This window comes from Adiantum capillus-veneris, chromosome 12, assembly GCF_014529385.1.
Source record: "Adiantum capillus-veneris isolate H3 chromosome 12, ASM1452938v2, whole genome shotgun sequence".
NCBI classification, from domain to species: Eukaryota; Viridiplantae; Streptophyta; class Polypodiopsida; order Polypodiales; family Pteridaceae; genus Adiantum; species Adiantum capillus-veneris.
This window is the reverse complement of record NC_140942.1, coordinates 120,763,448-120,790,270: the sequence shown is the minus strand read 5'-3', so window position 1 is coordinate 120,790,270 and position 26,823 is coordinate 120,763,448. Positions and strand designations below refer to the sequence as shown.

The window sequence follows — 26,823 nt, the reverse complement described above, 5'->3', positions numbered from 1 at the left end:
ATACATTCCCTAGGATTGGAGATTAAGAGGTCAGGGAGGAAGGTTGAGAGGGAAGAAAGTGAATGATGGATGTCAGCAAACACTCCCCCCTTTCTTGGGTACCAAGTTGTTATGGGTGAAGGATTTAACAAATAGATTTTGACCGCCCTATGCGTTTCATCTAGTTGCAAGGGTGCTAAGGTACTCTCCCATGATTTTATTTGCAACGTTGTTGTAAGTGGTGAACTTACAATGGGAGGTACAAACTCTTTCTTGTTTGTATGGATATATACAATGGTAGGTGGAGGTTGTGTCGAAGATTCTATTTCCGTATAGGAACTACATGAAGAGCAAGAAGCTTCATTTGACTTCCCTGTTCTTGAGCTAGGTGGAACAAATCGTTCTTTCTTCGGTACCCAAACTAGCTCTAGAGTGGGTGTGTAGCATTTCGTATTTTTTTCCTTTTCGCGATCTTCAATTTGTTTTGGAGCCACAGGATCGGGCTCACATGGGCCAGGTGACAAGTAAGAGCACAATTTACGTTTTGGCACCCAGATTTGATCATTTCCTTCATAGTAACCTTGGGCTTCCAATAGTTTTTTAGGAATCCAACGCAACGTTTCTTTACATTTCTTGGGGAGAGTGGGACGTCTCTTACCAAGATCCTGTCTTTTAGCATTAGCTATGGTCTCTAAAGAAGCTTTAGGGACCCACTTGTATGTTTTCTTTGTTACATTGGGATGGGTCTTGTGTGTCTCAAACTTTATTTCAACTACATCAGTTGAAGCTCTAGAGAGTTAGGCTATGGGGACATATGGTTCAACCTCTTGGACATGCAATGTTTTGGGTTTTATTTCCTTGAGAGGCAATAATACTCAGGGACTATGGCTTGAGTGGCAGGGCTAGGAGTTAGTTTCTGCGTTGTGACACCCCTTGTCCCCCAATCAATAGTGCATTTGGTGGCTATCATCCACGTGCATCCTAGGTTTATATTACCCTCCATAGTTCGAGCAAGCATGACCAAAAAGTCTTGAGCTACAACTCCATTGTCATAACTGACAGAAGTAAGCCAGATTCCAAAAACCGCAGTTTTTTTCTTGTTGACACCCTTGACTTGGATAATACTCTCAGATAGAGGTGGCTTTCCCAACTGACACCACACCCTATATGATGGTAGATTATACTTAGCACCCGTGTCCAATAAGGCATTATATAGCACTTTTCCATAGGCACTATTTACTTCAATAGGGTATCATACAGGTGTGTCAGAGTCCAACCAATCATCCTCTGTTTCAATGTGGAATGCATGTGTAACTCCAAGGTTGGTCTTATGCGTTGTTGTCGCTCTTTCGCTTCATCTCGAGCATGTATCTTTTTCAATTTTGTTTGTGCCTTGGCTGCCTTTTTTTGACGGATGGCACGTAGCTCCTCGTGGCTTAAAGGATCATAATATCTTTTAAATTTGATACCATTGAGGAATCCAATGGTTTCAACTCTATCTAGAGTCTCAACACAAATGGTTCCTTGTGGGGTGATTTCACATACTCTATATGGTTCTTTTTCCTAATATTTCAACTTTTTCTTTTTGTTACGTACTCCATACATGAGGACTTTATCACCAACATTGATATCTTTGTTCTTTAGACGACGATCAAACCATTTCTTCCTTCTATCTTTGTCCACAAGTGCATTTTGCATAGCTAATTGCATCTCTTCATCTAGCCTTTCAAGGAGATATATAATTGCTCAACTAAGGGGTTACCATCCCAACCTTCTTGAGAAGCTACTTGAAGACTAGGAATGACAATCTCCCATGGCCGAACCGCTTCTTAGCCATACACCATTTTAAACGGTGTGCAATTAATGGCAACTTTGTACGCAGTACGATAAGCCCATAGAGCTGATGTAAGCGTTAAATCCCAATCTGTACAAAGAGCCTCAACTATCTTTGTCAAAATGGAGATGAGAGTTTTGTTGGTACTCTCAGCTTGGCCATTTGCTTGTGGATAATAAGGTGTGGAATTAAGGTGAGCTATCATGAAGTTGGTAGTGAGTTCTTTTATCACTCCATTTATAAAATGAGTGCCATTGTCACTCACAATCTCAAAGGGGCAACCAAATCTTGTAATAATGTTCTCAAAGAGAAACTTGGTAGTTGATCTTGCATCAGCCTTGTGTGTCGCCCTGGTTTCCTCCCACTTTGTTACATAGTCAGTGGCAACGATAATATATTGAGATTGAGTGCTATGAGCTGCCGGTCTAATTGGGCCTACAAAGTCCAAACCCCATTTTTCAAATGGTCGAGTCACTTTAACAGGATGTAAGGGCATCCTATCCTTTCGTTGCGTGATCTTGTAACGTTGGCATTCATCACATCCTTTTGCAAAAAGTGATGCATCCTTGAATAAGGTAGGCCACCAATAGCCTGATTGCAACACCTTTCTAGCTATTAGTTCCTCGGAGAAATGTCCTCTGGCTACACCCATGTGGGCTTCTTGTAGTACGTATAAATACTCATCCCCACGGGCACAATGTCTAAGAATATCATCCTTCCCTAGCCTATAGAGAGTTCATGCAATGAGAGAGTAAGGTTCACATTCTTTAAACAATTTTTGAGATATGTCCTTACGAAGCTCTTTGGGTGGAAAATCATTAACTAGAATGTTCACAATCTTCTCACTCCATTCAGGTATGGTTTTGACTAGGAATAGAGAAATATCGGGCAACTCATCATTGACTCCGGTAGGGAGATTCACTATTGGGTATGCGAGACAAATGATCCGCCATGACATGTCTTTTACCCTGTCTCACCACAAGGGTAAAATAAAACTCAAGGAGATTTAACAACCATCGTGTAATTCTTCTCGTGGAACAAGGTTTATTTACTAGATACAACAAGGCTTGATGATCAACATAGAAAACAAACTTGTTGGCCAGAAGGTAGTAGCAAAATTTCTTCACTGCATAAATCATACCTAAACCTTCTCGCTCTGTAGTGGTGTAGTTTCTCTCGGGATCATTCAATTGACGACTTGCAAAGCTAATGGGGTAGTCCAATTTATGTTCTCCTGGTTGAGCTAGAACACACCCAATAGAAAATTTTGATGCATCAATATGCACATGGAAAATTACATTCCAATCGGGCACTCGTAGAATAGGAGCACTAGTCAAGGTCTTTTTCAATGACTCATAAGCATGGTCACACTCTGCGGTCTAGTGGAACTCAATAAGAAGCTTGTACAAAGGATGAGCTATCTCGGCAAATTTTAAAATAAACCGTCGGTAATAACCAACATGGCCCATGAACCTTTGAACTTCTTTATAGTTTGTAGGTGGTGGCAACGACCCTACCCAATGAATCCTAAATATGCAAAGATCGTTCAAGAAGAGATTGAACATCTTGTGAAATGCGAATTCATATACCCTATTGAGCACTCAAAATGGGTGTCTTCAATAGTGATTGTGCCGAAAAAGAGTGATTGCCATGAATAGTGATTGTCCTCAGAGTCAATTTCAATTCTATCGTGTGGGCTATAGTCTTGTGAGACTCTACTGGTTCCAATGCCAGTCAAACCTTCATCTTGTAGGTCATCAGAAGCTATATGCATAGCTTCTAGAATATTTAAGGGTACGAGTGGTGGCATTTCATCCCCCTCAGGTGTTACCCATGTCATCCCCATGTTTCCCCAAGTGTCTATGGTTGCTGCTAGGTGAACCCAATCCACATTGTCCGACTCAGTCATCCCAGGTAGTACATCCATATAAGGAGAATCTTCCCCAACATCAATGTCCACTTTACACGTGTAGCAATATTGCAATGGGGCCGAGTGAACTGTGGTGTCAGATCTATGATCAATTATAAACCTGTTTCCCTAGAGGATGTGCTCGACCAGTTACAAGATCTACTCGAATAACAGAATGTTGGAACTACAAGTAGACATGGTTTTTAGACTAGTCATGCACCATTTTTGCTTCCCTCATGAAAGGACGTCCTAAGATCACCTCAGATGCCATAGTGTGCTTGGATAAATCCATAACAACTAAGGTAATTCGTATTTTATGTCCAAAGACCTTGATCTTGAGATCTTCTAGCATCCCAATAGGTTTAACAATAGACCCATTGGCAAGCTTTACTACTATGGTTGTGGTCCGAAGGTGAGGCCCTACCATAGTTTCCCAGAAATTTTTAGTTACAATGCTAACCCCAGCGCCACCATCAAGGATTCCCTTCACAGTTAATCCCTTAGTAGTGACTGGTATGGTCGCATTGGATTCATCGCCCTCAAAATATTGCCCCAACTTGTTAACAAGTATTTCTACAACAAGGTTCTTATCTAGGTTGGGTTGTGGATCTAAGTGTTCCTCCTCTATGGGCATCTCCCTAGCTCCATCCATCTGTGAAAATTGTGATAGCCCGACCTTCAATTCTCCATTGAGGAAATCTCGAAGAGCTAAGAATAGCTCAGGGTCTCCATATAGTTTGGACATGATAGTGGTTCTGACTTCAGAAGCCATGAAATCCATCAATTTGGCAATATTTAACGGCATCTTTGGACTTCAGTTCCTTGACGTGGGGAAGATGGGATCTCCATTTCTTTGATAGGATCAGGTAGTCCCTCTGTAAACATTCTTTCCAACAAGAAGTGAGTACGCCCACTTTCCCATGACTTTAAGTCACTTTCTTCTTGGATGACACTAGGTATGGCTAAGGGTCTATGGACTTGCTGAGGTTGTTGTTGTGCAGGTAATACTGTGTCTGTAATCTGGATCTGAAAAGGTGCTGGCTCTAGATCCCTTTGGGTATCTTCTACCAAACTCCTTAATTGCTTAACTCGCTCGATCTCCTCTGTAGGGTTTGGATAAGTTCCTATCTTTTTGTTGGATCCTAGCCATTGTGGCTCATGACAATCTTCCTTGTTGGTTTCTTTCTTAGTGGTCATTTTGGTCTCCATGGTTTCACCTGAATCAAAATCCTCTTCAACTTCGTTCATATATATGGGGTCATCACCAGTCCCTATGTTTGTCTTTGAACTGGGGTCTGACTTCGCTGCTTTTTGCGATCTCTTCCTTCATGTTTTCTTCTTCTTCTGAGATTGGGCAATTGATGCCGTGTCTCTTTCTTCAAGAATATAATTTTGTTTTTGGAGCATTGATCGTGTGAGTACGTTTACTGGTACCACATGTGTACTTTGTGATGGCTCCTTGGTAACCTCAATCAAGTTTAATGATGTGATCTTTGGTGCATTTGGATTATTTGGACATTGGCAATCAGATGATCTATGCCACATCGATTACACATGAGTATCAACATTATAGACGTGCTCCCTTGATTGGTTTTCATTAGTGTGGCATTCTTTTGTAGCCTAATAGGACACTCGGCCACACGATGTGGACCTCCAAACTCATAGCATTGAAGAGGTGGTCTTTTAGCAGTGTAATTGATATTTTGGCCTCTTGCAGCAAGATCAGCTACTTGATAGACAGGTTTGACTTGTCCCCAATAGTCCTCCATGTAGTATTGTGGACTTTCTTCAAGCGCATCCATCCTATAGGCAATATAGGGTCTATGTCTTCCTCACAACCTTCCAAACAAGCAATAGATGACTCACAACCCACGTGATTCACAAAAGTGATTCTCGGATGTGGTGGTTGTGGTCCTAGCACTGGAGGTGGTAAGGGTGTTGTTTGAAAAACAAATTGGGCCCTAGGGACCATGTGTTGTGACGTTTGTTCAAGAGGTGGGGCCGGCATCAATGCAGGCACTCAAGGTGTGTCTGTCCATGCTAAGGTTGGTCTATTGGCCATCGCATGCTTAACTACTATGCAATCCTTAGCTTGATGACCATACCTCCCACAGGCATTGCAATTCCCATTGAATTTTACTCTAAAAGTAGGGCATTCACTGGTACTATGCGGTCCATAGCATACTGAGCACCATTGTTGCTCCCTTCTTGGATACATATGATTGTTTTGCGGAGCATGATTGTCTCTACAACTCTCTTGAATGGCCTTGGTGAGATTTGCTAAAGTCATCTCAGATGTCTTTGGCTCCTTAGCAATAAGCTTTAGGGTCATTGGCTGATGCCCCGATGCTTGCGAGCTAGTAGATTTAGGCTCAACAAACACTCTTTCTCATTGAATCATTAAATTATCTTCCAATTGCATCGCATTGGTGGTGATCGCTTCCCAAGTGGTGATACCTCTAATAACTAGGGCATTGTAGATATCCTCATGTCGTAATCCCATAATGAATCTATCAAGAAATTGATTATTATTGAAGGCCTCATTTGGATCACAACGCGAATTCAAATGCTTTAAGCGACTAATAAAGTCTTTCACTGACTCTCCTTCCTCTCGTTGGGCTTTCTGGAGCTGAGAGGCTACACCCCAAAGCACTCCCTCTCATATGTATTCTTTTCAGAACAGTCTCCTAAGAGTAGGGTAAATCTATTTTCTTCCACCCTTAGGGTTCTATACCAATCCCCTTCCTTCCCAATTAAGGTTAGGCTTAAAGCATTAAGGCTTATGCAAGTCATTGTGTTCTCCTAGAGAATTGCATATTTGCTCAAACACTTCGATGTGCTTTCTCACATCCCCGTCTCCACTAAATTTTTGTGTGAGCTTGGCTATTTGTACTGCCTTACTTCTACGTTCTCTATCAGGCATGTTACACATATTCTCAGCAATAGATCGACCGATAGATTGAGCAAATGTTGTCAAGTCACCTAAGTGAGCAGGTACCATGGGTGAAGGTGCTCCAGAGACTACATGTGGACTAGGTACTGGCATTGAGCTTGGCGCATAGGAAGACCTTGGGTTCCACGTTTGGTACGGTGTTGTGCCATGTGGCGGCCCAAAGTTCATATGTGTGTGGTTGTGGAGCATAGGTTGTTGAAACAATGGGAGGGGTAGGGGCTACATGAGTACGAGAACCTATAGATGTATATGATGCATGTTGCAGGCATTGAGCTACCATGTAGCGGTGCTTTACTAACAAATGAAGTCCATGGCGTGTTTCTTGGCATGCCCATCATTGGGGTAGGCATGGTAGCCATGGTGTCATCAAGGGAAAGATGAGATAGACTTGGAAAAGTAAAGCTATCACTTGTGGGATCAGATTGCACTAAGACCCCTGGTGAAACAACATATGGAGGATACATTGGACTTACCAAAGGAGTCTCCATTTGCGATAAGGTTGGTTGTTTAGCCTTCCTTGTATCCAAGAATCTCATGAGACCCTTTGAAGGCATGTGGATCCCCTTGTTCTGTCTCTCTAGCTCAATAACCCTATGGATGACCTCACAAACTCTTTGTTGTTGATCCTTCACACTAGTATCACCCGTTGTGGATTGTAGGACATCTAACCAACCCACGTGATAGGTGTGACCTATGTATAGGTTGATTAGAGTTTCCGTTTGTAGTTTGTACTCCCAGTTCTCATTTAAGAACACTCCATCTAGGATTGAGGTGCTAGGGGTGTCTTTTGAAGTAGATGCAATGTGGCTCTCTATGGGTTGACCCTTAGTGGTCGCTAATTCAGGAGCACTCGATTGCTCTCCTAGAAAGGATATTGACATAGGAGCTTTCACTTTTAACTCTCTTCGTTGCTCCGCCTTGGGTAAGATCTCAATTTCCTTCTCCCTAGCCGCGATGATATACCGCTCAACTTCTTGTACTTCGGCAAGGCTTCTACCATCATGTAATATAACCTCGGGGGAGAATAGCTCTGAAGAGTCAGGGGGTGCAGTGAATGGAGTATTCACATGCACACTCTTTAAGAGCATAGGGTCTACGTTGGTCATGAATGGAAAATTTACTTCCCCATCCCCCTCATTTACATTGTTAGCTCCATGTTCGGAGCGATGGCTCTACTAAAGGTTTCCTTCAAGCGGCTAAGCACGCTCGGACCGGATCGTGGGCCCATTGCATGCATGTCTTGGCTTGAGCTATCAGGATTAGGCATTGGGTAACCCTCCATGATGTCATAGTCAGAGGAATAGTCACTAGATGCTATATGCGGGTCCTGAGTGGTACTACCTTGGGTTCCCGCTGAGGGCCTGGAACCTAAGATAGGTGGGTATTGAGAACTTGCGTAAGTGAAAGTACTCGCTAGTTGCTTGGTCTCTAGCACATGATCAGAGTGCAGATGCATGTGCCTTTGGCCCCCTACAAGTGTCGGTGAATACCCTTGAAGGTTAACCGCTTGAGTTTTTAGGCATTTTGCAACCCGTTTTCACTCGTTTTTTGATGTTTTTTAATGATCAGCTTTTGGATTAAAGTGTGTTAGCTCGAAACAAGCGTATCGCTCAAGGGGTCGTGGTGTGCTTTATAACACAACGTTTGGTTACCTCAAGCTTTGATGGTCCTCAAAAGGGTCGATTTTTACTTACGTGTGAGGCTAAAATAAGTAATTTTAAAGGGCGACTGAGGCTTGAGCCTGAGTGTGAGCTTGGGATTGGGCTTAGGAAATATTCCCGATCCCGATCCTACCTTTAATTTTTTTTTTGGGATAAGGTCGCTGCGGTCGCGCTACTTGCGCGAGCGCACACACACCTAACCTACCTACTTACAACTAACATAGCTACTGTTACACATTAATACAGTACTACAACAACTCATTAGCTAACAGACCTACTTATTGTACCTTACAAAACTAACATTATCGATCTACTACCTTAATTCTAACACCTTATCAATAGAGAAAACACAGTACATTGCAATACCTTATTAACAAAAACAGTACACTCTGCAGAAAAACAAACTCCTTCTCAACACACACACACACACCTTCCTTCTCTACCTTTCCTACATTTCATAATGCACCACAGGGCAGCACAAAGTGCTACTCAAGCTTAATGCAGGACATTTTCCCGGCAACGGCACCAAAAATGTGCGCGTCATGTCGCACGTGTCAAAACTGCGTAATCGCTCTTCAGCTAATTCCTGCAAAGAATTCAAACGATAAACAACGGAATCTTTCGAAAGAAGCCTATCCGCAATCAGCATCCGCAAGCTCCGCACCACATGCTCCACTAGGGTAATTGCCTCCATACCAAATGCTAATTTGAAAGGAGTTAGACATGTTGCCACGTTATATGCCGTACGATAGGCCCATAATGCTGAAGGAAGTTTAACATCCCAATCCGTTCTATGCAGATTAACTAGCTTTGTCAAGATGCAAACCAATTGCTTATTAGTTGATTCTGCCTGTCCATTTGCCTAAGGATAATATGAAGAAGACTTCCTGTGTAACACAAAATAGAATTGCAACATTCTCTCCATCACCTTATTCAAGAAATGGCTACCCCGATCACTACCCAACTCAATGGGACAGTCATATCGGGAAAAAATATCCTTATATAAGCACCCAGTAACAGAAACCACTGTATTATCTTTCAAAGGCCATGCTTCCACCCATTTAGTTGCATAATCTGTGGTCGTCAAAATATACCTATTACCAGTGCTAGCTGCTACTAGTTTAAAAGGTCCAATAAAATCCAATCCCCATTTTTGAAACGGCTCCAAGGGTAATACTGCCTATAAAGGCATTCTGGACATCTTAGAAGGTTTCCCCAACAAACATCACAATGTTGTACAAAATCCCTCACATCTTGAAACAACATCGGCCACCATAATCCAGATTGTAGCACTTTTCGTGTTGTGATCAAAGCTGCAAAGTGACCCCCAGCAATGCTTGTATGAACCTCCTCCAGAACAGATCCTTGCTCTTATGGTAGGACACATCTTAGTAGAACATCCACCACTGTGCGATAATACAATTTCCCCATTACGATCTCAAAATTTTGGCTATGAATAGCCATCCGATGTCGTTGATGTCGTGACAAAAATGAAGGCATTTCTCCACTGTCGAGAAAATGAAACATCTCCTCATACCAGGTCTAGAGAATGCTAGGAATCATCCGAGATGATTACGTAACTGGAATCTCATCCGCAACTACTCCTGTCAAAAATAGGGACGCATCCGGAAATTCATCCGCAACCCCCGTCGCCGGCTCGCCTAAATCAATCCAGGACAGGTAATCAGCAACCGCATGCTGCACTCCGGGATGATGTATGATCTCAAAATCAAATTCCTGTAATAACAAGAGCACCCATCTGGCTAATCTTCATGTCAAATTTTGTTGGCACACCAGATATAAGAGAGCCAAATGATCCACATGAAAGAAAAACCACTATCCCAACAGATAATGACAAAATTTCTTCACCGAGTAAATCATCCCTTAGCATTTTCTTTTTGTTACTGAATTCTTTTTTTCTGCGGATGATAATCGTCTGCTGGCATAATAGACAGGTCAAAACCACCCGTGAGTTTGTTCCTGCATCAGCACACTACCAATAGCCCTATCAAAAGCATCCACAAAAACATGAAAATCCTGACCCCAATTCGGAGGAATCATGATAGGAGCTTTGGAGAGTTAAATTTTTAATCTCTTATAGGCCAAATCACATTAAAAAACTTTGGCATGTGCTACCTGATTAATAGGGATTTCCAAATGTGCTACAAACCGCAAATGCCTCCCATGCCATCGAGCTTGACCCAGAAGTACTGCATACTGCTTTGGATTTACCGACGGAGGTGAAGGAGTACGAGCGAAAGTGCGACGCGAGAGAGAGTGCAAGAAGAAGAGCACGACGATATGGTGAACTCGCTCTACTATAATGTGTAGAGCATAGTGAGTTCTTATTAGGTTTTAACAAATAAATATGTGTACATACCTGGCGGCCCGTCCACTTACCTGGGCGACCACATTGGGCTTTATACCCCAACAACCTCCCACTTAAAGTTCAATGTGGTACTTTAAGTGTGAGAGAAGCTACTATACAAGCTAATATACAAGAGATGTAGAGAAGTGATGTACTACCCTACACCTAACTGCTTGCGAAAATGCGCAAATCTCTGTGAGGGAAGTCCTTTTGTAAGTAGATCAGCAGGATTTTCTGTGGTGTGAACTTTGACAAGATGAAGTTGCTTATCCTCGAGCATTTCCCTGATGAAATGATACTTCACATCCACATGCTTTGTCTTTGAGTGATAAACTGGATTGCGAGCCAATTGTATAGCACTTTGACTATCACAATATAACACAGGCATCTCTTCTTTGATTCCCAAGTCTGTTACTTGTCGATTAAGCCAAATTGATTCTTTGCATGCCTCTGATGCTGCAACATATTCAGCCTCTGTAGTAGACTGAGTAACACAATCTTGTAATCTAGAACGCCATGATACTGCTCCACCAGCCAATGTAAAGACATACCCTGACGTAGACCTTCGGTTGTCTAAGTCACCTGCATAATATGAGTCTGTAAAACCCTTTACACTTATCTCCTGAATCCCATAGCATATACGCATACTCTTTGTAGCTTTCAGGTATCTCAATATTCCTTTCACTGCCTCCCAATGTTTCTTGCCTAGGTTTGACATGTATCGACTTACTACTCCCACTGCAAATGCAATGTCTGGGCGAGTAGCAATCATTGCATACATCAAACTACCCACTGCAGACGCATATGGAATCTTATCCATTTCAGCCTGTTCTTCCTCAGACATAGGACAATCTTGTTTGCTAAGTTTCACATATGGTGGCAGTGGAACACTCAGTGCCTTTCCCTTCTCCATATTGAAACGTTGCAAAACCTTGTCAATATACTCTGTTTGAGATAACCAAATCAACTTCTTTGATCTATCTCTCTCAATGCGCATACCAAGTATATGACTTGCCTCACCCATGTCTTTCATTTCAAACGATTTTGCCATCTTTGACTTCAAAGCTGAAATTTCTTCCAAGTGCTTGCCAACAATCAACATGTCATCCACATACAAAATAAGGGTCATCCAACTACCATCCTTAGCCTTCTTTGTATATAGATAGTGATCGAACTCAGTACGTTTGTAGCCTTGAGAAAGCATAAACTTGTGGAATTTATGGTACCATGCCCTCGGTGATTGTTTTAAGCCATAAAGACTCTTTAACAACTGGCATACCCAATCTTCCTTGCCTTTCTCAACAAAACCTTCTGGCTGCTGCATATAAATTTCCACATCTAAATCACCATGCAAGAACGCTGTCTTGACATCCATTTGGTGCAACACCAAATCTAATATGGCAACCAATGCAAGAAAGCATCTCAATGTAGTCATCTTGACCACCGGAGAGAAGACTTCATCAAAGTCAATGCCTTGCTCTTGCTTAAAGCCCTTGGCAACAAGCCTTGCTTTGTACTTTGGCTGACTATCATGAGTGGTTATCTTATACCTGTAAACCCATTTACAGGGTAGAGCCTTTTTGCCCCGTGGTAATTTAACTAGCTTCCATGTCTGGTTTTTATGCAGAGCTGTCATCTCTGACTGCATGGCCAATTGCCAATTCCCGGAGTTCTTCATTTGCACTGCTTCCTTGTAACATGAAGGCTCATTGCAATCACTCAACATGACATAGTTCATAGATGGAACAAACCTATCAAGAGGTCGCGTGACACGTCCAGATCTACGCAAAATAGGTGGCTCAGGCTCAGCCACAACCTGTGGTTCCACTCTATCATGTCCTTGCTCCTCTTGAGCCCTGACATTTTGTCTTGCATGTGCAGGTCCATCTTCTTGGAAGACAACTCTTCTAATCTCCTCAACCCTCTCTAGTTTAGAATGATATTTGGATTCATTAAAGTGAACATCATTGCTGCGGACAACCTTTCTGGATTCGGGATCCCAAAGTCTGTACCCCATCTCACCAGAATTACCATAGCCTAGAAAGATGCACTTTCTACTCTTTGGCTCAATTTTGTTCCTAAATTCCTTTGGAACGTGAGTATATGCCTCACAGCCAAAGACTCTGAGATGCTTGTATGAGGGCATTTTGCCTGACCATACCATCTCTGGCACTGAATCCTTCTGCAAAACCTTGCTAGGAGATCTATTTACAAGATGAACAACTGTTGATACAGCTTCAGCCCAAAACCCATTTGGCAGTTGTGCATTAGACAACATACTTCTGACCTTCTCTTGTATGGTCCTATTCATCCTCTAAGAAACACCATTTTGAGGAGGATTGTAAGGAGCAGTAAGTTCACGTTTTATACCTTTTGACTCACAAAAGTCCTGAAAGGCCTTTGAAACATACTCTCCACCATTGTCAGTGCGTAAGCATTTAAGCTTCTTGCCACTCTGATTCTCCACAAGTGTCACAAACGTTTTGAAAACACTAAACGCTTCATCCTTGTGCTTGAGAAAGTAAACCCATACTTTCCTCGAATAATCATCTATAAATGTCATAAAGTAAGAAGCTCCCCCTAGAGATAGGTTAGGCATAGGTCCACACAAATCACTATGAACAAGTGCCAACTGTGTATCTCTTCTATTGCTTCTATGTTTATGTGGCTGCTGTGTTTGCTTACCATACAGACAATGTTCACAGAATTCAAAATCATTAAATGAAAAGCCAGGCAAATAACCAGAACGAGACAAGATTTCTATTCCCTTCTTGGACATATGTCCTAACCGGCTATGCCACAAAGAAACGTTCGGCTGCTCGGTTACATTGATTACATTTTTAGAGACATTTGATACATAAATCATGTAAAGCCCTCCAGACTTTACTCCATGTGCTACTGTCATAGAACCCTTGGATATCTTCCACATGATCTGTCCAAAAGTGGTGACGTAGCCAGCATCATCAAGTAAACATGTGCTGATCAAGCTCTTTGTAATTGCGGAAACATGTCTCACATTCTTCAGCATGAAAGAAGAGCCATTCTGAAACTTCAATTGAACATCTCCAACACCTAAGATCTCACATGTCTGCCCATTGCCTAGCCGAACATGATCTTTAGTGGTCACATAAGAAGTAAACCACTCCTTGTTTGGAGACACATGAAGTGATGCCCCTGAGTCTATAATCCAGTCACTCAGTGAATTTCCATCAGATGCTGTTCTTCTCACCATGGTCTTCAGCTTTCTCTTTGCCTTTTTCTGCTTTCCATTCTCTGCAGTCTCTTTTCATGTGACCCTTCTTGCCACAATGGTAGCATTCTATGTCACTCTTGCCTTTAGCACTGCGGGATTTGCTACGAGACTGATTCCTCTTTCCACCTTTGTACTTTTCTTTGGTCCTTCCCCTGACAACTAAGGCTGTTCCTTTGCCTTGTCCATTGTCTTTCTATTGGTTTCTTCAGTAAGCAGACTTCCTTCTACACCTGCTATGTTCAAACCATCTGGAGGTGCAGAATTACTCAAAGTTGTGTGAAAAGTGTTCCAACTTTCCGGCAATGTGATCAACAGGAACATAGCTCTAACAGGTTCATCAAACTTGACACCTTCAGCTGACAACTGACTAGAGATTGTGTTGAATTCATTGAGATGATTGGACATAGGGGTCCCTTCTTTCATCTTCAAGTCAACAAGCTTCTTAAGCCAGTATACTTGTGAAGCTGCACTCTGCTTCTCATAAAGATCACTCAGCTTTAACCATGCTTGATAAGTCGACATCTCGCCTGCTACATTGAAGTAAACGCTTTCTGCCAAAGTAAACATAATGGTAGAAAGTGCCAATTCATCCATTTCGCTCCATTCATCTTCGTCCATATCTTCTGGTTTTATCCCCTTGAGCTTTATAGGTTTTATCTGCTTCTTTTGTACCAACACATGCCAAATCTGCTTCTTCCACAATGGGAAATTGGTTCCATCGAGCTTCTTGATATTGTAAAGAGCAGTGTCCTATGATCCAGCCATAGCTACGCTTCACAGTAGTTTACTTTCCTGGGAAAAATTCGGCAAAGTTTCCCCTGTAAACTGACCTCTGAACCAAAATCAACCTGTCAAATGAACCAAGAAAGCTTCAGATTCTGCATAAATTTTGGCAGAGTCTCCTTTGTAAAATGGCTCTGGTGTACTCAAAAACAGACCAAAAAACAGCTCAAAAACACTGTCTCTCTGACACTGTAAGCTGTGGGTAAACCTGTCCTGCACCTGTACTGTCTCTGACTGTTCTGTCACTTTCCCGTAAGCATACACTGCGACAATGCCTCAACGGCAGTAAAGCAAAGATGCAATCCCAACTGTCTAACTCACAGTCAATACATCCTAGCTGCCTATCTAAGGGTGCTCGAGGGATCGCTCCAAGACCTGTATCACCGAAAGGATCTCAACATTCGAGAATCCCCTAGCTCAATAAAACCTCACTTGACCCTCAACAAAGGCTGCAGTAAATCTGACAGTACATAGACTTCCCACAAAGTCATACATCCACAAATTTCCCACTGTATGTTGTAACCGCTGCGACGATTGTTTGCTGCGTGACTCACAGCCAGCAAACCCTCAACAGACATACATCATCTGTGACAATACATCCCATGTGGAAGTACCTGCAATGTCAGGATGAAATCTGGAATATCAAGCAGTAAACACAAGCTACCTGATGAACTACTGGATGTCGCCTATAGTCTGTGTGTAGATACGCCCGTGTCGTATGTGACACGCCTCCAAGAACTGTGAGCCGTCCTTCGATGTGTAAACAGCCACAAATCAACACTCTAGGAGTGTCGATATCCTCAGCACCTACAGTCGTAGGGCGAAAACCCCAAATTTGCAGAGTCGGATCTGCACCCGTCGAGACCACGTAGTCGAAAATGGCCTGCGCAGAACTTTGTCAAAGCCGAACGGTGACCGAGATGACCTCAGAATGAAATTCTGAGCACACCAAGCCCTACGGCCTTACCCACAAGATTTGGGGCCGTGTCTTTGCCTATCGAATTTCACTCCAATCTGAGCTGGTGACTCTAGCCTCCTGCAGTGCTGCCCCGAGCCTCGATCTAAGCTCTGATACCAGTTGAAGGAGTACGAGCGGAAGTGCGACGCGAGAGAGAGTGCAATAAGAAGAGCACGATGATATGGTGAACTCGCTCTATGTAATGTGTAGAGCATAGTGAGTTCTTATTAGGTTTTAACAAATAAATATGTGTACATACCTGGCGGCCCGCCCACTTACCTGGGCGACCACATTGGGCTTTATACCCCAATAGGAGGTGCTTCCATAATTGCTGCTATTTTATCCGAATCCACTAAAATACTATTCTCAAAAATTACATGGCCCAATAATCTACCACTGTGCACTACGAATGCACATTTTAGAGGATTTAAACTAAATTTCACCTCTCTACATTTCCTAAAACATAACCGCAATTGCTTCAAATGTTCTAATTGCGCTCCAAAGACACTGAGGCCATCCAGAAAGATTTGCATAAAATCTGTCAAGTAAGGACCAAAAGTTTGAAACATATCCCTTTGAAAAGTTGAGGGCGTATTCCGTAATCCGAACCACATTACTGTGTATGAAAAAACGCCCCATGCTGTAATAAAATTTGTTTTAGCCTGATCCCCGTCAACCATCAAAATTTGATTATATCCATTAAACCCGACCAGAAAAGAATACATCTCATGCCCTGCCACATCATCCAAAATAGAATCCAGAAATGGAAGTGAAAAAGGGTCTGGAACAATAGCTGCATTCAGCTTCCTATAATCCACACAAATTCAAATTTTCTTGTTTTTCTTTGGTGCCACCACAATAGGAGAATTCCATTCTGGGTTATCAATAGGGGTAATAAAACCCACCTGCAACAAGCAATCAATTTCCACCTTGACTTGCTTGGCCACATTCGGATTCATCCTATATGAATGCTACTTCACCAGCACTGCATCTATTTTTAAATGAATCTTGTGATGATAAAACCTTGGATCCAATCCTTTCATATCTGCATACTCCCATGCGAAAACATCCTTAAATTCTGTCAACAAGTTAATCAGGTCCCCTCGGAAACTTGCCTCAAGTCGTCTACTGATATGAATTGGCTTAGACTCCTCCAGAGCTCCTAGAACGACCGTCTCCAATTCATCCTCCTTCACCCTTGTTACTTTACCCATCTGTGCTTCAAACTCACGTTCTTGCCTAATAATCTCTTCCAATGGTTCGGGCATAGGCAAGGCTTTTTCTTGCCTCCCTGACGGTGCTATTTCTTGATCCCATAAGGACTTCCCCTCCGAAATCGTAGAAACATCTGCAAGATAAAGAGAAACTAAATCTGGGTTTGCCTTCAGGAATTGATCCTCTTCATCATCTTTTAATCCTTCCACCATATTCATTGTCTCCGCTATCACAGGCCATGCTGCCTGAACTGGTTGTCTGCATGTTCCCAGCATCACCCGAACTTTCCTGCGGCCCTTTTTAACTATCAGCATGTTTGCCTTCCAATTATACTTTACCCTGGCTTGGCGTAACCATGGTCTCCCCAAAATAATATGATAATCATGACTATAATCCTCAATATTTAACACCACTAAGGAAGCAGCAAAGGACAAACCATCCACATCCAGCACAATGAGTTGAAGCAATCCTACTGCTTATACTCTTCTCTAATCCGCCATGCGAACTACAAAGGGAGCAAGTTCCCAATCATTAAGACCAAAGCACTCACAAGCCTCTTAAGTAATAATATTCACTCCCACACCTCCATCTAATAGGACTTTGTCAATATACGTTCCATGATATCCTACTGAAAGCTCTGGAATTCGTGTATTCGTAATCCTAGTTGCCGGCAACGGGACTGAATCATCCCGCTCGCCCTCAGTTGCTGCAACATCAACTTCCATCTCATTCATTTCTTTGAACTTCTGACTCAACAAAGATTTGTGAAAATTCAAAACTAATTTCAATAACTATCCCAATCTACTTGTAATGGTGATTCTAGAGCCTCCTTCCAAACAGAATCCCAATTATCTTCGTCCATGGTATTTGCCATGTTTATGACTTTCCCCTCTTTCTTCTCCGAAGAGGTTGCTAATGGTCCTAATGATTGCAATGGTGGTACTGAATGTGGCATCCAAGTTACAGTCTTTTTGCGTACATCCTCTTGAGTTGCCCAATCCTAAAGCTTAACATTGGCTGCTGGTACCACATCACTTGCCAAAACAGGTAATCAGCGAAACCACCAAGTCAGATTTGTCCAATTCCTCAATCTGAACCATAGCCACACTCAGTTGCTTTTTGGCAACACGTTCCTGTTTCTTTCGATCATATTCCAAAGCTTCTGAACACTCCAACCACCAATGCCCATCTCCCAAACAGAAAAGGCAGGTCTTGGGTTGATTAGGATCTCGACCACCTCTTCCGCGGCCGCGACCCCCTCCTTGACCTCGTGCATCGGCTGGTCCTTGAAAAGGCACCTCTGATGCATGAGCGTGGGCCAACACCACCACATGCTCTTGTCCTAACTGTTGTGACTGTCATGTAGAAGAATCCCAACGCCTACAGCCACGACCATTGTAATAGCATTCCACTGTATTATGGGTATTGGTTGTGCAAATTGCACAACATTTCTGATTTATTGCACACTCTTGAGCGGAATGTCCCGGATTTCGGCAGTGAGTACACCAGACCTCCTTCAGAATTTTTACCACCGTAGAAGATTTCGCCGATCCGGATGGAACACCTTTCCCTTAACACTGGGTTTTTTTTCAAGGTGCTTCCTCCAACTCTTTCACTGAACCACTGCTGCCCAAATTTGAGGATTTTGAGTCTGCACTCTCCGACTCCAAACTATCACTGCCACTTCCCTAAGATTTACGATGAGATTTCTTGGGATCCTTTTTCTTTTATTTCCTTGGTGACTCCGTATCTTCTAAGGCTTCTCGTGCTACAATAGCCCATGCAATAACATTATCCACTAGAGTGGTCACCTTATCCATTGTTTCCATAGCAGTTTTGAGATCCTTATTCAGTCCTTGCAGAAAATAATCATTCAACACCTCGACTGCTGGCCATTGTGCCTGAGGTACCCGCTGCAAAAGCATCCAAAACTTTGCAGCATAATCCTCCACTGGCAACAACTTTTGACGCGGCATCCGAAGCTTTTTCAAATGTTGAGGGACCATCTTTTTCATTCTGAATCCACGCAAGAACACTCTGGAACCTTTGACATAAGTTTGAAAGTGATCATCAGGATACTCTAACAACCATTTCGTAGCTTTCCCTGAAACTGTAGACTCAAACACCAATTGTTGATGGAGAGGAACCACCATGCCAGGGTGATTCAACCCATAAACTTTATTAAATTGCCGCAAATGTGCATCAGGGTCTTCCTTTGAGAGACCTTGAAAGCGACTATACTTAATCTGACCACCCACCACTAGTTGCTCCATAACCCCTTGCTTGAATTGTGCCCCTCCTGGAAAGAGCGTCCGGACCATAGGAGGCGGGGACGATGGTGGTGAAACTCCGAGACTGCTTACCGGACTCAGTGGTGGAGCAACATGATTTTGGGAGAGTGCATGGTGGGCGAACATGACTGACTACGCGGAGTACACCATGCACGCCAAATACACCAATCACAAACCGAGCTTGGAAATGGAGACACATGTTGCTCAACGTGGGGTGTAGAAAAAATGAATTCATCCGAACCGCCTCTCCTCCGTCATCTTCCCACGATTGGAGCAATAGGGTCAGGAGGACCGTGCAACCTAGTGTGCATGCATATTCACAGTAGGTCACCCATCGCGCATCGTGGTCGCCAAATGTAATACCTATAGCTCCATAGTGGAGCAATAAGCACTACGGGAATGGATACCCTCACACTTACTTACATTAGATGAACAACAATGTATAAGAAGACAGAATAGAAGACAATATACAGAAACAAAACACCACCTTCTTCATTGATATGTAATCGAACACAAGATTACATGAGAATGATAAATTGATTGATTAAGAGATATCCACAATGACTAGTATGCCCCCCCAAATACACCCGCTACTCCAGCACAAATCAAGAACGGTGCAAAACCCCGTCTTGTCCCATGATATCCCATGAAGAACTGTCCAATGCCGCATGAATTCCTAGTCTGCAGTGTCCGAACGTCCGCTGGACCACAGTGTGCAGCTTACGCTGTAAAAATTTGGAGGACTAACACTTTCACATAACAGGCCACTCCATGGGTTTTCAGTAATACTTAAACTAGGTGACCCTTTCAGTCCAGTCAAAACTTGGGACTGCACACTCGCATTATCTTTGACCACATTGTTTTTTACATTAGCCCCAAAAAAATCCTTTACATCAACATATTAGATCTTTAACTCATGAAAAAAAACATTCCTACTTATCCTCACTTGATGTGTGATAGGGTTGTAACATTTATACCCTTTTTACTCAAGGAAATACCCAATAATCACACAATTTTCACCTTTTATGTTGAATTTTGTTCACAAATCATCCCGAATACCCACATAAGACATACATCTAAACACTTAGAGGTTTCCCAAATTAGGTGTTTTGTCATTGAAATTATCCTCAAGTGACATATTGTGTATATGAACAATGGGTGTCATGTTTATTATGTAAATAAATGTTACAACTATCTCAGTCCAATAACAATGAGGCATCTTCTTCTCATTCATCATCGTCCTTGCAATGTGCATGTTCTTCCTCTCAACCACACCATTTTTCTGCAATGATATCTACATGAGAATTGCCTTTGAACTACTTGCTAAACTTATTGGAGGAGTACTCTCCCCCTACATTTGACCTCGGGCTTTGTATATATTTCCCTATCTATTTTTAATCCATAACCTTGAAACTATGAAAGTGACTAAACAACTCACTCTTCTCCTTCATGAAGTATAACTATACCTTCCCTATATGGTCATCAATGAAGATAACAAAAAACCTCCATCCACCCATAGATGCAGTCTTCACACGATCCCATACATTAAAATACACTATCTCTAGCACAATTTTGATTACATGCTTGACATGAGAAAATGACACTTTTTTTTGCTTTCCAAACTAACAAGCCTCACAAAACGTATGCATTTTAGACAACTTAAACACTGGACAACCTATCATAAGCTCTTGACTATGTGTTAGCAGGTCACCGCGACGGTTGTCTATAGCATAGCTATTTGGCACTAACATAATGTCAATACTCAGGGAAGTGACTCGTATGGGGCATGTAGACTCTTTGCGTTTATCAGCCCTCAAGAAGTGAACCTAACATGTAAATACATTAACTCAACAAGCTAACCACCAGTCATGATCAGGAAATCTGCATATGTCCTTTCTCACTACTCTCAGTCATCATGCCATTTTGTCGACTAAACAAATTTGGATCGTCATGAAACTTTAAGGGAAGCTTCACTAGGCCTACAGGGACAAGTCGACAAAGTCTGATAGCATTTTGACAAGGTACATGGATCAAGATCCATCATGACCCAAGTCATAGAAACTACAACAAAACATCCCAAACCAATTTCCCTAAGGTCTAATACGACTCTCATATGGTCAAAACATAAAAAAAACAATGATTTAAGCACTCACATTGGAAGATTAGGCTTGCAGACAAGTAGTTGCAAACCACAACACTATTTGCAGTGCTTACACTTAATTGAAAGAGCAAGGAAAGAGGAACACAATGCAAGTTTTGGAATTGAAATCTGATTACCCAATCATTAGAAAAAATGATTACAAATCTAAGTTGTTTGGTCATGTTAACTATGGTGAAACATGTGCAAAAAATACACAGACTGCGAAACATATGCATAGACAAAGGCAAGACTTGAGAAACTCTCTTCTTCATTGCTTGACGCGTTACAAGATTACAAGAAGTTATCTAGGAAAGCTAAATGGCATAACTTTTGAGAGCACATGAAACTCCCAAGATAGCCACACAAATAATAAGAACAAAACAAATTTTTGACCTTACAAATGAAAAATAGGTAATGGCTAAGTATGCCTTTTACACATGCACTACCAGTTAGATTGAATTTTTTGCAAAATTTGACTCGACACTCACAATCCGTAAATTCAAAATCAAAGGAATATTTTGGGAGGACTCTTCGCTTGCGTATTTGGACTGTAATCACTTAATCGGACCAAAGCACTTGTTGCTACCGGACTGCCACCCATCATTGGAGTACCTTTCCCCCGTCTTCACCATCAACAACTCTGTTTTCTTTTCCACCAGTTTTATCAAACTGCTGGCTTCCACTCTTTCCTGCACCGCCTTAGTGGTTAAAACCGCTATTTGGTCCACCAACATAGCTTGTTTCGCTTCCATGCTACCATTTTTTCCTTCAAAATTCTATTTAGAGCCCGCAATACTTTCACTTCCAGCAGTAACTCCTTACCCTCTGCTTTTATGAAAATCTTCTCTAGGTCTTTAACCAATTTTTGCATCCAGTTTTGCTGCAACGTCCTTTTCATCCCACCCCACAACTCCTTTTGACTTCTCTTGCAATTACTACTTCAGTTCTTCTACTTCATATGTAGTAAGCACTACACCCTGCATCTTTGCATTGTCTTCCAGCACTTCCTTCTCAAGGGCACTCAACTATCTCTATTCCTAACATTTTTCCTCCAAATAAAACCCCGACGTTTTATGATTCTCTTAATGATGTATATAGGAGTTACTACACAAATGAGATAGTGGAATTTAAACTCTTATCGTTTGTCGCACTATATCCCTGCAAATCTAGCTCAAAGAATCTCCTTGTAAATATCTTGAACTTAATGCTCATTTATCTTTCTTAGGGAGAGCCAACTTTTGTAAATACGTTGAATCTAATGAAATGATCTTGTTTTGAGTATTATAATTATGTTTTCTTGATTAAATTACCAACTTGGCTTGAACTTAATTCAAATATTGAGTAAGTTTAAGCAAACGGTTTATGAAGTTAGAGCGGCATAGTGTACAAGAGAATTCAATAGGGTTACACACTTTAGTTCACGAGAATAAATTCTCATTAAGTAAGCCAAGCCTCCCATGTCAAGGGTGAAGGGAGCTATAGAATGTGATGCTAAATTTTGGCTAGAAAGGCAATTGAAGATTACTTTGAAGCAGCGAGTACTCAGCCCAAGAATCAGACAATTCTCTCAATGTTCCATCTTACGGAAGATGTGCAAATCTAATGGAAGCAACATTGTAGAGATTTGGGAGTGGTAGGGCCTTCTCAATCCTAGGAAGGGATTAAAACTAATGTGACCAAGTGGCATCTTTCGCCAACTCATAAAGCCCTAAAGATGAACGAGCTCTTCTCTCCCTACCAACGAGCGTGCGAACTATCCTTGTTAGTTGAGGAGTACCTGAGAGAGAAAATGGGAGAGGCCAACCAAATGCTCAAAAAGGACATGAGAGAGCAAATAGAGGCTAAGAAAGCTTAAGCTAGAACAATATCCTACCAAGATGCTAGTTGTGGAGTTTGCTAATGGAAAGGAAGTCTTATCTCAACACACAATAGGAAAATTAAATTTTCAATTGGGGGGTTTACTCTACCTTTTCTCATTTTCAGATCCTACCTTTGGGGATTTATGATGGGATTTTGGGTATGGACTGGCTAGTTAAAAATAAATCCCATATACACGGCGCTCAAACCTTACCTTTCATGATAGTCTTGATAAAGGATTTTTAATTGAGGGTAAAAATGGGAGACCTAAAGCCCAATAGCTAAAGTAAATAGACTTATTATGCAATTGCAAAAGGGTCAACAAATTTATGTCATCAAATGCGACAAGGTAGAAAAATCAAATTTAGGTTATGATCCAGACTGGCTTAAGGAATTTTTAGACATCTTTCCCAAAAATCTTACAAGTCTAGCACCTCTGTGACAAGTAGGCCATGCGATTGAAACTATTACTGGATGTGATCCTATCTTAAAAACACCTTATAAAATGCTGCTTCCTAAAGATTGATGTTCCTTTTGATTTGAAATAATCACTAAACTTCACAAAAAGAAAGCTCAAGGATTAAAAAAAAAAGTTTTAATTATTAAAAATGTTGGATCTTATCCAAGTGGGATGAACATGTATGGGTTAGATCGTGATTAGGGACTTTGCCACCATTAGGCTTCCTTGCTATCCCTAGCAAGGAAGTCTAATACTTGAATTATTGGATCATTAAAGAGAAAGATGAGGGTATGTAATAAACTTTTGATTGGGGGATAAGTCCCTAGTCAAGATCTTTATCGTAGATCCTCATTAAATAGAAAGATGAGGGTCTGCAATAAAATTTTGAGTGGCGGATAAGTCCCTAGTCAAGATCTTTGTCGTAGATCCTCATCTTACATTGTACTAATCCAATATTGTAAGTACTAGACTACCTTGCTAGGAATGGCAAAAAGTTCATTGAGCTTGGTGGTAAAATCCCTAGTCATGCTCTCACACCACATGAATGTTCATCTCACTTTGTTAAGACCCAACATTGTAAATAATTGAAACATTGGTTATGTATCCTTAACCTTTTATTTTTTACAATGTACTGATAACTTCAAGTCAAATGGAGCATCTTTTAGTAGAGAATTTGTTTTGGTTGTTGGTGTTGGGGGGGGGGGGGGGGGGGGGGGGGGGGGGGGGGGGGGGTAACTTTTAGTGTCATAGGTAGGAGGGAGAGAGAGAGAGAGAGAGAGAGAGAGAGAGCCAAGTGAGCCCAACTTTGATAGTATAAATAGACATAAGAACCTTCCTTGTTAATTTATTCTAGCTGCCTTCAACCTATATAGACACCTCCTAGTGTATACCTTTCCAACTTTCAAACACATATTGGCACTTGGCATAGGAGATGGAAACTTTCAGCTTGCACCTCCAAAAACTGCTAAGTTTTTCATTTGTAAAATTTATACAATTGTTTGTTATTACTTATAGATTATTGAGCATGAGTTTATAGGGGGTTGCAAATGAAGTGGTGCTTGCTCGGTTAAGTTGCTACTCGCTTTCTTTGCTTTGCTCAAATTTCTTTGCTCGACTTTTGGTAATCCTTGTCTAAGGATATCATAATTTAGTCAATTGAATCTTTAATGATCATTAGTAAGACCAAAGACATTACTAAGAATTCATAATGTCCATAGCTAGTATTAAGAGTTGTCTTTGGAATACTTGACTCTTTGATTCTTTTTTTATAATATTGAAATCAAAGGCCAATGTAGTCTATAGAGAAGTTTGTTGAGCCTTGGGATGGGGATTGAAGCTTCAAAGAAAATGCTTGAAAATTTTGAAGCTCAAACTAAAGCTATTTGAAAGGATATTCAAGAGCCTTAGGATAGACATAAGTATTATATAGATAAAAAGAGGTCGAATTCAATCTTTAAAGAGTGAGACAAGGTATTTCTTCATTTCATGCCCAAGAAAAGTAGCGTATCCTCGGAAAAGTACAAGAAGCTTAGTTCTAGATACCATTGACCTTATGAGATTGTTAAGGTAGATATTGTGGAACTTATGAGAAAGTACAAGAAACTTAGATAATGTGGACGTACTTATGAGATTACGAAGGTAGTATGTGACCAAGCTTACAAGTTGAAACTGCCTATCCTTGGGAAAGTACAAGAATCTTAGTTCCAAATATTGTGGACCTTATGAGATTTTTAAGGTAGTAAGGGAACAAGCTTACAAATTAAAGCAACCTTCAAATCTCAAAAATTTATGATGTCTTTCATGTCTACTTGCTAAAGCCATATGTTCATAACCATGATCAAATCCTGGATAGTGAACAAATACTTCTTCCAACTAAAGGAGTTCTTGAACTTCAACTTGATTATGTTTTCAAAACTTGAGAACAAAATCTTAGAAATAGGAACATCATCAAGTAGAAGGACTTTCCATAAGAAGATACAACATGGGAAGACAAAACTTCTCTTTGTAAGGATCATGCATATTTTCTATTGAGATGAGAACAGTCAAGTGGAAGGACTTTCCATAAGAAGATACAACATGGGAAGAAAAAACTTCTCTTTGTAAGGATCATGCAGATTTTCTGCTGAGATGAGGACATCTCAATTTTTCACGTTTGGGAGGATGTAAAGTCTCCACCACCCTAGCCTGAAGGGTCTTGCTAGAGGAAAATAATAATCTCACTTGATCATTTTGGCCATAAATAGAAAGTTTTTGTAATATTAGCCTAGCCCACTATCTCATGCAGACTCCAAATGTAAAGTTTGATGTAAATTTCTCAAAAATAGAATTTCAATTTTTTTGTCCATTTTGTCTTAAAATAGTAAGTTTTTTAGCACCTTGTATGCTCCTAGAAATGACCATCTCATCTCGATCTATCCCATCCCAATATTTCATACTTATCTTAGAAAATATAAAAAATGGCAAGTGTGTATCTATCACCTTAGATTGTTGCCCACAAACTTGTCTCTCACAAAGATTTTTCCAGAATTAAATTAATGTATGCTAAGGTCACTCATATTAATCATCTATCCTAAGGATAATCGGATTAAATTCAAAAATTAAAGGTATTATAAATCGACATAGGCATGTACTTGCAGGTGTATGGATGCCCATGGATGTCTATGTGAATAAACTATGGTGGAATCTGCAACATAAATTTAAGGATAACCTAGAATTCTACCTCATGGTGAAATTTGGTTTTGTTATAAAACAATTAAAGCTATCACTTCATATCTCAAATAAAGTTAAGTACTTAAGTAGGGAGAGGAAATATGGCACCAAAGAGAACCGTTTTGGTAAATATTAAAGGAACTTTGTGATAATGAACAACAAAGTACAATCAAAGTGTGAGTATGAGAGTGGAAAGTGGGGACTTCGCTTAAATTTCCAAGTCTATGGATGGATGGACCTAATTGGTCTAGTGACTCTTTGCTCCCTACATTAGAAACAAAATCTAAAGACTCATCACACCAAGGGCCAAGATCCTCAAATGGCCTTGACTCTAACAACTACTCTGGGGAAAGAGGGAATTTGAGATCTCTCTTTTGGAAAGTGATAATTAGGATATTTAGAAGCTTACATTGGTTCATGCTTCTCCTTCACCATTCTCTTGAGGCATCTTCA

At 41.2% G+C, this 26,823-nt stretch overlaps 1 protein-coding gene across 1 annotated transcript in view; it reads left to right on the top strand.

The window, feature by feature from the left end:
- The window catches only part of LOC147446429 (uncharacterized), an 80,424-nt gene that overhangs the window by 19,298 nt on the left and 34,303 nt on the right, over window positions 1-26,823 (top strand). The gene's annotated exons all lie outside the window — the stretch shown is intronic.